Raw genomic sequence first — 12,387 nt, 5'->3', positions numbered from 1 at the left:
TGGTGATGTCATGGTATCGGTGTCTCCTAGACACTGCAATGACTTTCGCTGTGAATACACAAACCTGATAAGAAGGCATAAAAAATCACACTTAGAGGAACTTCCATTTCACCCTGATCACACTACAGTTTTGAGAAAAAACTGGCAGAAAGCAGTTTTGAGGAACAGCTTTGCCCTGCTTGGCACCTGTGTTATCTGTGCCAACTGCCAGCAGGTCTCCAAGGTGATCTCACCATCACCTTCTCTTTAGCCTCTTTTCCTGAGGAACTTGAGCTTCTCTAGTCATACTGTCTTTCCGTTTGTATTTCAGTTTGCCTGTCATTTGCTTCCTACCCTAGCAGCTTTTAAATCTGACAACAGCTCAGTTACATCAGGCAAAAAGGGAGAATTTCCAATAGGAAATGAATTCCTACAAGCCTTGTGAAAGCCAACAGGTGGGTAGAGGAAAGCAACTAATGCAAATTAGAGAAAAGAGAACCAGAGAAATGTTTTAATATGAGCACCACAAGACCTACTGGCTGGACAATCACTTTGTATGTATCTGCATGCAGATTGACCATAACATCTGCAGCACTGTGTTACTTCAGCCTATAGTTAAGGGACATCAGGGTGAAATGAGGTGAAGAAAAAACAGGGAAATGGAGAAACTGAGAGTACGTTAGGATTAGTGTGAGGATGTGTAGGAGACATGACTGGGGAAGTCTTATGGACTTTTGAGAGAAACTGTGATTATCACGGAAAGGTCAGATGAAAATCCATAGGAAGATGGACTTCCTTGTTCTACTTCTCATAAAACAGGATATGGTGCATATTTAGAGCTGAAATAGCTCAAAATGGCAAAAATGCAGACCTTCAGAGTACAGCCAAACTATGATTTCATTAGTATCTTCATTCCAGATTAGGCCAAATTTGACAACGGATGTAGCTGCACCTGTGCAATAACCATATTCAAAGTGAAAGGAACATGCAGCTAAGCTTCCAATAAAGGCCCTTGCTGAGTGGCTTACTGCTGAAAACTGAGTACTGAGTTTAAACTAAGGAAGCATTGACATCAAGTACTGAATGTGGGTTATTTTCAAGTATAAAGTGATACCCTTGCCACAGTTGAAACAGGCTCCTGTCAAAGATCAGCTGACATCTCCACAGTCACATACTTCAGCTCCCTGTTTACTGGCAGCATCTGATCCTCTCACCATTCATGCTGTATATATGCTCACTCACTCCCAGGATCCCTTCTGAAGCAAAATTACTAGTTTCCTTGGACAGGAATCCTGGACACAGTTAACAGAATAGTTTGCTCCAGGCTCCACTCCAGACAGACAAAATGGACTTGAACTGCAGAAAGTTTAACTCCCTCGGCCCATGACAGTTGTCTGATGTTACTCCAATAGGCCTCCTGTCCTCAAATGCCCTACACACTGTCATGGCACAGCACAAGTGGCAATACAAGCTTTGAATTAGTAAATCACAAATGCTTAATAATTAGCTCTCAGGGCAATATGGGGCCAGAGGAGACCTGGGCCAAATACTACACCAAGTCTGGTCATGCTGCCCCAAAGGGAGTAGTTACTCCTGAGCAAGGTGAACAGAAGCCATCTTGGACCACTTGGTCTGGGTCAGAGATCACCCTTGGGGCGTCTGCTCTGGTAGCAGTCATCACCCTTGAGAAGCCAGGGCAGAGGCCAAAACTCCAAACAGAAGGATTTTGCTTCCAGGCTTACAGCTGGAATTTGAACTATTCACACTGATAGGTGCCACCCATCACCATCAGCTCTGCAAAGACTAGGGTGGCCCCTCCAGCCTTTCTCCTCAGGGGCCAGTTAAAGTATTCTCTCAAAATAGATAATGAGGTAATAATTTTATTTTCCTAGTTGCTTAAGGAGAGTGTTAGAAGAGTTAATCCAGGGATCAAAGGTCTTTGTTAGCAGAGTCTTTTGAATCCCATGTGTGCTGGTCACAAAAATAACACAGAAAGTGTACAGACCTGAAAATGACAGCCAGGATGGAAAACAAATCAGCCACTACTTTCTCTTGGTATTTAGTGTCTTTTAAATGTTTGGGTCAAGTTTGGTCTTGCTAGTTTATGTAGTCTGTTGTAGTATTTCACCAGTTGCTGAATCTTTTTGTGCAAGTAAAACTTTCCAAAAGGGCCTTAAACTCTAGTGACAGAACACAGTTGTTTGTATGTCAACTGCAGCTTCTATTTATAGGATGATGAAAATATCCCCCAATCAGTAACTCTCCAAGAGACAGGCAATTCATAAAAATAGATTATAGAAAACAAACAAAGATGAAGGCACATTTTAGGTTAATCAAAACATTGATATTCCAAACTCTTCCTCATAACCCATATATTTAAGACATTTGTATATTCAGATAGTAAACCCATTCAAACACAAACAAACTACCTTTACATAGGATAAGGAATTCGGGTATTCAGGGAAAAGGAATATTAATATATTCTATAGTGAATGAACACAAAAATAAGTGGAGGTTTTTAATGACTCAAAATTAAATTAACTGCTTTCTGTGATACCCAGTAGAGCTTGCATGAAGGCACGTACCAGAGGTGAATGTGCTTTTAAAGGGTGTTGATTTAAGACCTGATTTGTTTGAAGATTGACTTGAAAGAATTTCAAAGGATGTAGCTTAATTAAAAATATTCCAAACTTTGCATTCCTCGCAAAACCTTTTGACCTCTCATGACATTTAATGCTTGAAGGTGAGGAGTTGACTGACTGCTTCTCACTTCACTAAAGGCACCAAAATCCTTCCCCCTATGCAACAACCATCATTATTTGTTGATAGGTGTTCATTACACCAACCTAAAAGGAGTACTTGGAGAAGCGGCAGGTCAGTAAGCTGCAGGTACCTCCCGTATCAGGGGTACTTTTCCATCAAACATAGCTCATCCTTTAAAAAATGCCCAAGAACAGAATGTGCACAGGAAGGTCTGCACATTGCAGCTATCAAAAAGCCTGGCACTCCCACAGACAGAAGAATCAAATGGAGCTATCCATTAACAAGCCAGTGACCTCCATGGTCTCCCGTGAGGAATGGCTTGCTGTCACCCACTATGAGGGGGAATCTTATCATGAAGGCTGTTTGCATTCAGTCAACACTTTGCTTTTATAGGCCTGTGGAGCCAAAGATTGCTAGACTTTTGAACCCCAGGCTAACTTCTGTCTGGCTACAGCCTCATTTTCTGGAGCCAAAATCTTTTTTAACAACTACCCAATAACAAGTAATTAGGGTAAAGTCTGCTAATCTCCTTTGGGCCTGGAGGTTGTATATTCAGAACCTGATGGGGTGAAGGTAGAATTACTGCCATCAAAGCCCGAGGCTACTTTTGTAAAAGAGGTTGAACTCTAGGTCACGGAAATGTTAACTGGACAAAGAGAGATCAGGGCAGATAGTGTTAATATTAAAACTGTCCTACTGAGATAATGCAGAATTGACTGCTTTCACTCTGGAAACTACCTGAATGAAAGACATGAAGGGAAGGCTAGAGCAGTTCTTTCAAAAGGTGAAAACATAGCAATAAAGAATTTATTGTCTTTCTTTTATTTGGAATTCATTTTCAGCCCCTATATTCAATAAGACAAAGTAAAATAATTTTTATGTCACACTGTATTTGGGCCACCCTGTTTCCTAAAGCTATTTGATTTACTAAATTGAATAAGTTATTTCTTAAATATCTTCTCTCTCTCTTCCAAAAGCCTGAGCAAAAAATTAATTAGAAATTGAGAGGTTTCTGCTGTAGACTTAAGAGTCCTGGGGACAAATGAGACTTACTGGGTGGCAGGAAGGATAAAAAAGCTCAGACTCACACACACATGGAGGAAATGTGCTCGGAAGAGAGTGGTGTCCATGCAGTGCCCTGGATATGTCACGATACTGCATTTTGTGCCTCTGCTACTTGCACACAGCAGAGGTCAGGGAGAGATTCCAGTTTTTTAAGGGATTAGAGCCCAAACACTGAAAATCTTCAAACATTCAAAATAAAATCACAGATTTTGCCTGGAAATTCATCACAGAGCAGGGCAGCCATCATTCCACCAAATGGAGTCACTCCAAAATTAATTTCACTCACTGCCATCAAGGACAACGAATATGTTGCTATCCCCTCTCTAGTATCAATGCTGACAGATCCAACAGGATTGGCAGCACTTTGTTCTCCCCCACTGCTGTGAGCAGGTCTTTGCCTGCTGCTGCTAGTGGCTTTTAAGTCCCTATATGAGAGTGGAAGAGGAGAAATGTTGAGGCCAGCTATTTCCTGTGCCAGGTCCTGCTGGGCTCTGTTACAGCACCCTGGCACCTCCCTCACTTTTGGGAAATTGATGGAAATACTTCGGCTGACACAGGCAAGGGGTATGTTTGGAAACATGATGGCAATTAGCACAGCAGTGGAATTACCTCATAGTTCAATTCTCAGGACAAGATGCATTTAATGGTGCTGCAATTTCCAACTGGATTTAGCTAAGTAAAGTGGAAACAGATTTCTGCTTCCAAGCTGAGCTATCAGAAGAATCCTCTCATGAGACTTCTTCAAAGCTCCCAGAGTAGCTGGTACAGGTACAACCATGGGAAGAAAAAGTGTTGTGTACAAGACCAGTGGTAGCAAAACCAACCCTCAGCTCTGTGGTGGGACACTTGAGTGCACAGGGAAAGACATCTCCAGCCCCACATCTTCCTCCCAAGGAGGTAGCATCCTAGAGCTCCCTCCTGAGCTACGGGCAGAAGGAGAGTTTTTAGCCTCTCCAGAAAAAAGGGCAATAATCAGTGTTCTTTATTTCCCTATCATTTTGTTGGCATTTCCCAGGGTTTTAGGGACCCCAGGTTGCCATTACTTTCATGAAAATATAAAATTTCTCCATGCATGAGCTATATAAAACAGGTTCATCAGTATTAGCTTTCTGTCATGATGGGTAGGGATTGCATATATTTTCTTTTAATTATATCAGAGTAAAATAAGCTAGTGGTAATGACTAATGATGGCATAAAGTATTTGTTTCTTTCTTTTGAAGTATTCTTCTGACATGGAGGGAGAACGTGACAATGTATTTTTATGTTGATTATGTCCATGTGAGTTATCCCAGATAGGTGGTACAACAACAATGCTAAAATTCACCAAAGTGAAGTCTGACTTTTTTTTTCTGAAACCTAGCACAAGAGCAGTGTCCATGGTGCAACAGCCATCGGAATATATTTCTTCAAGGTTCAGATTTGGAGTAACTTTTCTCTGCTGCTCTAGCAACACCAGAACTAGTTAATCTTTGCCTGGTTTAAATGCTTCACATATTAAACTAACCAGTGTAACTGTACCATTAAGCAATCCTGTATCTGTGTGAATATAACAAATTGGTCTTTAGTCAAATACTTCTCAGACTAAAATACAAGCCTGTCTCCTAATTCAAATACCTTCATCCATACTCTTTTCTGTTTTAAGTATGCAAAATGGAATTTTGTGGTTACTGGTGAAAATTGTCCTTAAAAATACCAAGCAATACTGCTCCAATTAGGTCAGCTTTTGGTTTTAGAATATAATTTATAAGAACATTGTGGCTGTTACACAAAGGTCTGTTCAAAATGGGAAGAAAAAGTAGACAGAAAATTACAGTGCAGAATAAAAAACTGGCCATTTTCTTTAAGGAACTTGTAGTTTCACATCTGGACGTTACCCTTTTGGACAGCTGACAAGCCATGTTGGGGATCTTGAAGGCTTGTTGCCCTAAGAAAGAAATCAAGTATGTGAGTCTGTCATACCCTCTTGTACCATCCTATTTTAATTCTTAAAAATTTTTTCCATGAACCCAAAAGAAACAGAAATCAGGAAGCACTTTCCTTGCCCAGATTCCCCCCAGTCTGCCTTTCCAATCAATTCTATGCCCAGACACTGGGGACATAGTTGGATTTTATAGCTAAGTCAATCTCAGCTCAAGCTAATGCCAAAAGATTCAGTTCTGTCTGTCCTTCTATTGCCTTTAATTGCATACTCCTATTCCCAGCACTGCACTGTCTGATATTTTTCTGACCTCATGGTGTACTACATCAGGTCTAGATCACAAAAAATGTATAGATAAGTTTTGCAGAGCTTTGCAGACATGCAAGCGCTTATGACAGCAAAGGAAGAAACAAGAGCACACAAATGAAAAGAGAGAAGGAGAAAGGGAATAGACTGCCTTTTCAGAGGCAGCTGATCATCTGATTGCCTGGCCTAGCATCAGACTGTGCACTGCAGCCTCACTGACTGCTCCATCTCAATGTGATCACCATGACTGGTGACTTTTTTCTTTTCTGTACAAACAACAGCTTGTACATCATATTCTTGTTTTTGCATGCACAGACCAAGTATTCCAGTACTGCTCAAGCTTTGTCATGCACTCCTTGCCTTGGGCCATAACCCATGTCTGCTTCTTACCATCGTTATATAAAAAAACATTTATTAAACTCTCCAGTACTGAGCCCAAAAGAGGCAAAACCATTGTCTTTATCCAGCTCTGTGATTATCAACAGATTAAAAGACTTGCCTGACAAAAATTGTAAATTCTAGGCAGACACTCAAAATCAGCTAGAAACTTCTACAGAGAATGAATCAATCCTCATCATCACTGTAGGTAGAAAGTGCAAGGAACAGAATCATCTGACATTCACTTTGGAATAATACAGGTTCATTTCTATGTTTTTTGACTAAGAGTAACTCACATTTACAGGAATACATTAGAAAACCTATTTTTCTTTGTTCTCCCAAAGTAATGGCACTCACACGCACAGCTCTTGGGCCTGATTCATCACTGCATTACTTCAGCTTTATTTCAGGGACTCCATTTATAGTGCAGCAACCACATGAACTGTGAATCCTGTCTGTGATGCTCACAAAAGTAAAAGGGTAGGATGGCCTTTTAGGGGGTTCCTGACTTAGAACTCAGTTGCCCAATTCCCTGTTTGATGCTCCTCTGTGAGACGAACTTCCCAGGATGTGAGCACTCTGCCATTCCCAAAAAATTGTTTCTTCCTCCCTTATGCTGAGCAGCCAAAACAAAAGATCATTTAGCTCCTTAGTTAGTTCAGAAATTTCTAGTAATGTGAGAAAATGCCCTACTCAAGAATTCCTAGTTTCTTCAATCATTAGTGGATATTATCAATTATTTTGCAGTCAGCAACATGTAGTGTGTTTTCATAGCCAAAGTAATGCCCCTGAAAGTGTCTGATTTTGCAAATAGTTAAGCACTGGAATAATTTTACTGACAAGGATTAACTCACTTAACTCTGTAGTAAGACTCAGCAATGTAAGGATATAGATAAGAACTGTAATTCCGGAATGCAACAACATGCACATCATTTAAGTCAAGCTACACACTGTATCTGGCTGTGAAGGACTCAGGGAAAAAGGAATTTTTCTTTTGACCTCAGATAATTATTATATTTATTCTTAACATCACAATAATGTCCCATAGCCGTAACCAGCTCTCATTAGCCAAGGTACTGTATAAACACACCAGACTATTAAATCCCTGCTAAAGGAAGTTTACATACATTTTGAAACATAAAAAATGAGGAACTTGTTAATTTTATTTCACCATAATTGACAGTCTTTTAAAATCTTAATACTGTAATAACAAATGGGACTTGAGTGTGATCTTTGCTACTTTTGTGTAAAGCCATAGGAATGTCATTCATTTAGACCTCGACAGAGAGGCCGAAATGCATATTGCTGGCATGAAGTAAAAATGCTATTAGAAGAATATTCTTAAGGTTGCAATGTCAAGGATTTTGAATCTTATAGAAGAACTTGTACACCTAGATGACACCTGATGACTTCAACACAAACAGACTGCTGATGAACCCCAGAAACAACTACATTTTCTCAGCTCTGCCCTTTCCAGTGACATCACCAAGGTGCCCTGATTTCTGTCAGTTGGTGTGTATTTTCTCCTCTGCCTAATACCAAAATTGTTCTTAGGTGACTGACCCCAGTAATATTTTGTCCAGAGGAAACATGGAAAAGAGTATTTGTACTGCACAGTACAGGGATACTTGAGGCAGCTGCTCAGATACAGAAATGGTACAGCTCTCCAATCAAATTTACTAATTTTGGGGCAGACTTACTGCATAATCCTCTACCTCACTGACACAGCATCACAAATCCCCTCCCTCCTCCAAGGGCTGCCATCACTGCTCATAGGGCTGGCAGCTCAACATCAAGAGCCTGCTCACCTAAATTTTATTGCTGCAAATCTATAAAGAAAGTTGCTTATAAAGATGCAATTGCTTGGCCTGTTCGAATCACCATCTCCCAACACGTCAAATCTTGGGCAAAATGAGCTATTCAGGGAAGAAGCACTAGTTGCATTTTCGACACACCCTGCCAGATTTCAAGTTCCTTCCTCCAGGCACAGAATGCTGAGGATGTTCAGGGAAACAGTAACAGATTTTGTTATACAGAAAAAAAAAGAAAGGGATTTTCTTCAGAAAAAAAAGAGCCAAGCCTTTTAGGAAGACATTTTCAGAGGGATATTAATTTCTTTTCATCTTTATAGACCAGCCTGAGGCATTTATATTTGAGTCCAAACAAAGTCTAGCAAAGCTGTAAACATCTGAAAAGTCTTTTTTAAGGGGAAGAATTGGTCCACATTAATAACAGGCATTGTCTACTGTCTACTCTGACAGTAATTTGCAAATATAAAAAATATTTCCTTCACATACAGTAGCCTGCAAAATTTCACTTAAAACAAAAAACATGAGTGAAGGATTGTAAAGTTTGTGTGTGAAAGTCTAATTTGTTCTTCCTGGTTTTATTCAAGAAATCAGACATATTTTGTATTTATTTAAAACAAAAACATCCTGTACAGAATCTGAGTATTACTCAGTTCCTAATGTTAAAATGGAATATCAGCTCAGTGCTGGGCTGAATTTCAGCCTAGATGAGACGTACTGTGTTATGTTTCTTCACAAAGAGTCAAGTTGGCCTAGAAACCCATCAAACAAATTAATTTGGTAGAAATATTGACACAAAAAATGCAGTTTAGATCACTGATAACACAGGAAATCCTAATCAATCAAGCCATAGCTGAAGCCTCACCATGATTTTATTTTTTTTTATGTTCGTTGGTCCCCAGGACACTTAAATTGAGACAATTTGACTTTCTAGCTCTACGTTTAGTTCAGAATACTATAACATTACTGTATGCAGGAAAAAAGGAACTAAAAAACCCACATATGTCCTTAATAGTCTGTGTAGAGGCAGATAATGTCTTCAAGGGTTTCAAGAGCATTACGATCACCAGTCTGTGGCAGAGATTCCACTGGCAGTCTCTACTTCTATACTGATTTACATCATTTGAGTGTCCAGTCTACCAACTGAACAACTAATGCGCTTTCACAAATACTAAATACTAGTGCTTTCAGTCTGGTTTTGGTAGGACATCATTTCACAGTAAAGGTAAAAATTGCGACCTTCAAACTATAAAGAACTTTTGCCCTGAGTAAACCTAGTGTCAGCCAGCCATGTTTTTCAAATGGTTTTACATGCAAATGGGAATTTATTTCCTACAGATTTGAGGTAAGCAGGTAAAAAAAGTTAAAAAAAATAGACTTCTGTAATGCCCCAGAACATGGCTTTAACAGAAAAACAAAGTTCATTAAAATAAAATTCTGGGAGTTAAGCAAGGACATTGCCCATTTGAGAAGGTGAAAGATCTTGGTAGCAGGACTTTGCAAAACACTTGTGTGTCCAACAAAATGAGGAAAGTGCTTCACAATGGTCTCCACATTATGGTAAACAGACCTCCCACATAGTATCATTTTATGTACTAGTATCTACATTTCTGGAACAGCTTAGGGATGGGAGAGTGCCAGCATTTTTGCATGCTTCCTGCATCCTGGGGATGGCAGCTGTGAAGTAGAGCAAGGCGCACTTTCTCTTGTATCTCTCAAATATAGTTCTGAATGCAACTTCTGTCATTAAGAAATATTTCCTAAGCAGACTCCATACCCCTATTTTCCATCTGATAATCGTCTCCTTGTGTTTGTGGTAAGTCAACATCCTTCATCTTTGCCTTATGAGGAAAAGCTATGGCTGTAAGCACTTCAAAATTCCCTTAGTGCTTGCAGATCCCTATGATAACAAACAACAGAAAGCATCTAACATGCTTTTTTCCTTTCCTTACAGAGACAAGTAGTTCACTCAGAAGAGGGCAGCTCTCATGCCAGCTTTCTGTCTGTACTATCTACTAAGCTATAGCACATGCTTATCTCTCAAATTTGGCAATGAAGAAAGGAGACGCATGATGCAGCACTATCCCTTTCTGGCTGTTGCAAGTGGAAGAAAGGGCAGGGTTTGTGTAACCCAAAGTCAGCACACACCGTAAGAGAACACAGGTGGGTAGCCTTATTTCCTTTTGATTATGGGGTGTTTGGAGCAAACTCAGACACTTTGCTTGAATGCAGCATCTCACTGGAGTCCCAGGAGTCACTCATATGCACTACTACACAATGGAGAGGTCTGGCCCCATACTTGTGTTTGTGAGGTAACTGAGCAATGCTGAGCACCCACACCCAAGGTCTAGGGGGGCACTGAACTGAGTTTAGCAATTTGTTCCAACATCTTCACTCAGGCAAAGCTTTCAGTGATTTATAGCAGTGTGGAGAGAGGGCTTCAGCTGTAGCTTTCTTTAAATGTTCACATGCAATTGTTTTTCCTGGAGTTCTGAATAAAGTGTCATCACACTTCTCAACAGGGAAAAATTTTTGGATAAGCTATTCAGAGAAGCTGAAGAAATGTCCTCCAGGCACATGACTGTTAAACCCTGCTTCAGTTTTGGTAAAAGATCTGCCTTGATCCAACACATTTTCTATCTCATCCCTTTCCTCACCCCTCCCCTCTCTTCAAAGGGGCAGTCAGTGCCCTATGACACTGGATGGGCCCAAAGGAATGGCTACTTCCTCACACCTGCCTTTCCTATTAGCAGCAGCAGAGTCCTGGGTGCTATAGAAAGAACCCAGTGAAGCCACACAGAGCCAAATCTACGCAGAGACGGGGAACAGAGATGGGGAATAAGGCCACCTGCTAGGAAGTGGAAAGAGGACAGCAGAGGTATTTTCTTACTTCTTCCTCTCATATAACTTTCTTATAGCTCACTATAACTGACTGAGTCCATGAGACTCATCCTGCTCTTCACTGTGAAAACAAAGAGGAGCAGGAAGGCTTAAGGCTGGGAGAAAGAAGAGTTGATTTAGGAAATATGAGGAAAACAGAAAGAGAGCAACAGAGAAAAGAGAAAGGGTAAGAAAAAGAATGAGAAGTCACAACTATGGAGCTTAAGAAAAGGTCAGTGGTCAGAATACAAGGAATAAGGGGAAGAGTAGCATTAAAAAGCACAAGAATGAGTATGGAGAAAGAGAAAATTATGGCTACAACAACAAAAACCAGAAAGACTTAGAAAACACTTTGAAGGTGGCCATTGAGTGTTTTGAAAGAGTGTGAGTGGGAAAGAGGAATGCAAGAAGGGAAACCACCACAATGAGTTACACTTCACTGATGCACAGAAAATGAAAAGTGAAGTGCTAGCATCTAGTGTGCACCCAAAATTTTCCTTTAGGAAACCTTGGTCTTACCAAAGCAAAGGGGACATGGATGCCACAGGACACAATTTCATCCTTTGTAATTAAGGTAGAGATGGGTCATGTGAGAAAGCCCTGCTGACTCCTAAGGGTACAGTTTTCCTTCCTAGTATTTCCATAGCTTCTGAAAGATTTCCGTACCTCACATTACCGCATTATAATATGAAGCGGGTTGGAATTTTGTTAGCTGCAAAGGGGGGATATTTCCTTCCCCCCTGTACACATCAGGCCCATCCCTACAGGCACAAAGGATTTATTCTTCCCTTTACAAATTACTTCACCAGCTGAGGAACTGCAATAGCTGCCAAACCCCCCAGAAGCCTGAGACCTCTGCCCCATCCCAGCAAGGCTGAAATGAGACAGGGGAGAGAGGAAGTGATTTATTTTGAAATAAGTGCTGCAGAGGCAGAGGTGGTGTGACTGGGCAGGGGAACAGGACACACACTGCAGGAGCAAGCAGAGAAAAGTTGGTAAGCTCTTATGTAGGATGAACCATTCCCTGCAGCATGCTGGGAGAGTTACTCAGGAGCCTGTGTGGGGATGGTGAACATTGCTGGTGAGAGCCCTCACCACTCTTCCCTCCAAACCACTTGTAACTCAGAGCCAGCACGTGATTGTGAACACCGCCAGCAAAACCAGAGGTTGAACCAGGTTTTGGGTTGGCTCCAGCTCTGTTTTGGGGTTGTCTGTAACCAAAGTTGCCCTCACCTAGTCCTGGTTCAAGTTCAGCCAATGGTCTAAAACAGTCCTGGTTCAGGCCTTGCT

Source organism: Manacus candei, unplaced genomic scaffold (genome assembly GCF_025592945.1).
Source record: "Manacus candei isolate 608988 ecotype Guabito, Panama unplaced genomic scaffold, ASM2559294v1 h1tg000114l, whole genome shotgun sequence".
NCBI classification, from domain to species: Eukaryota; Metazoa; Chordata; class Aves; order Passeriformes; family Pipridae; genus Manacus; species Manacus candei.
This window is presented reverse-complemented; position numbering follows the sequence as displayed.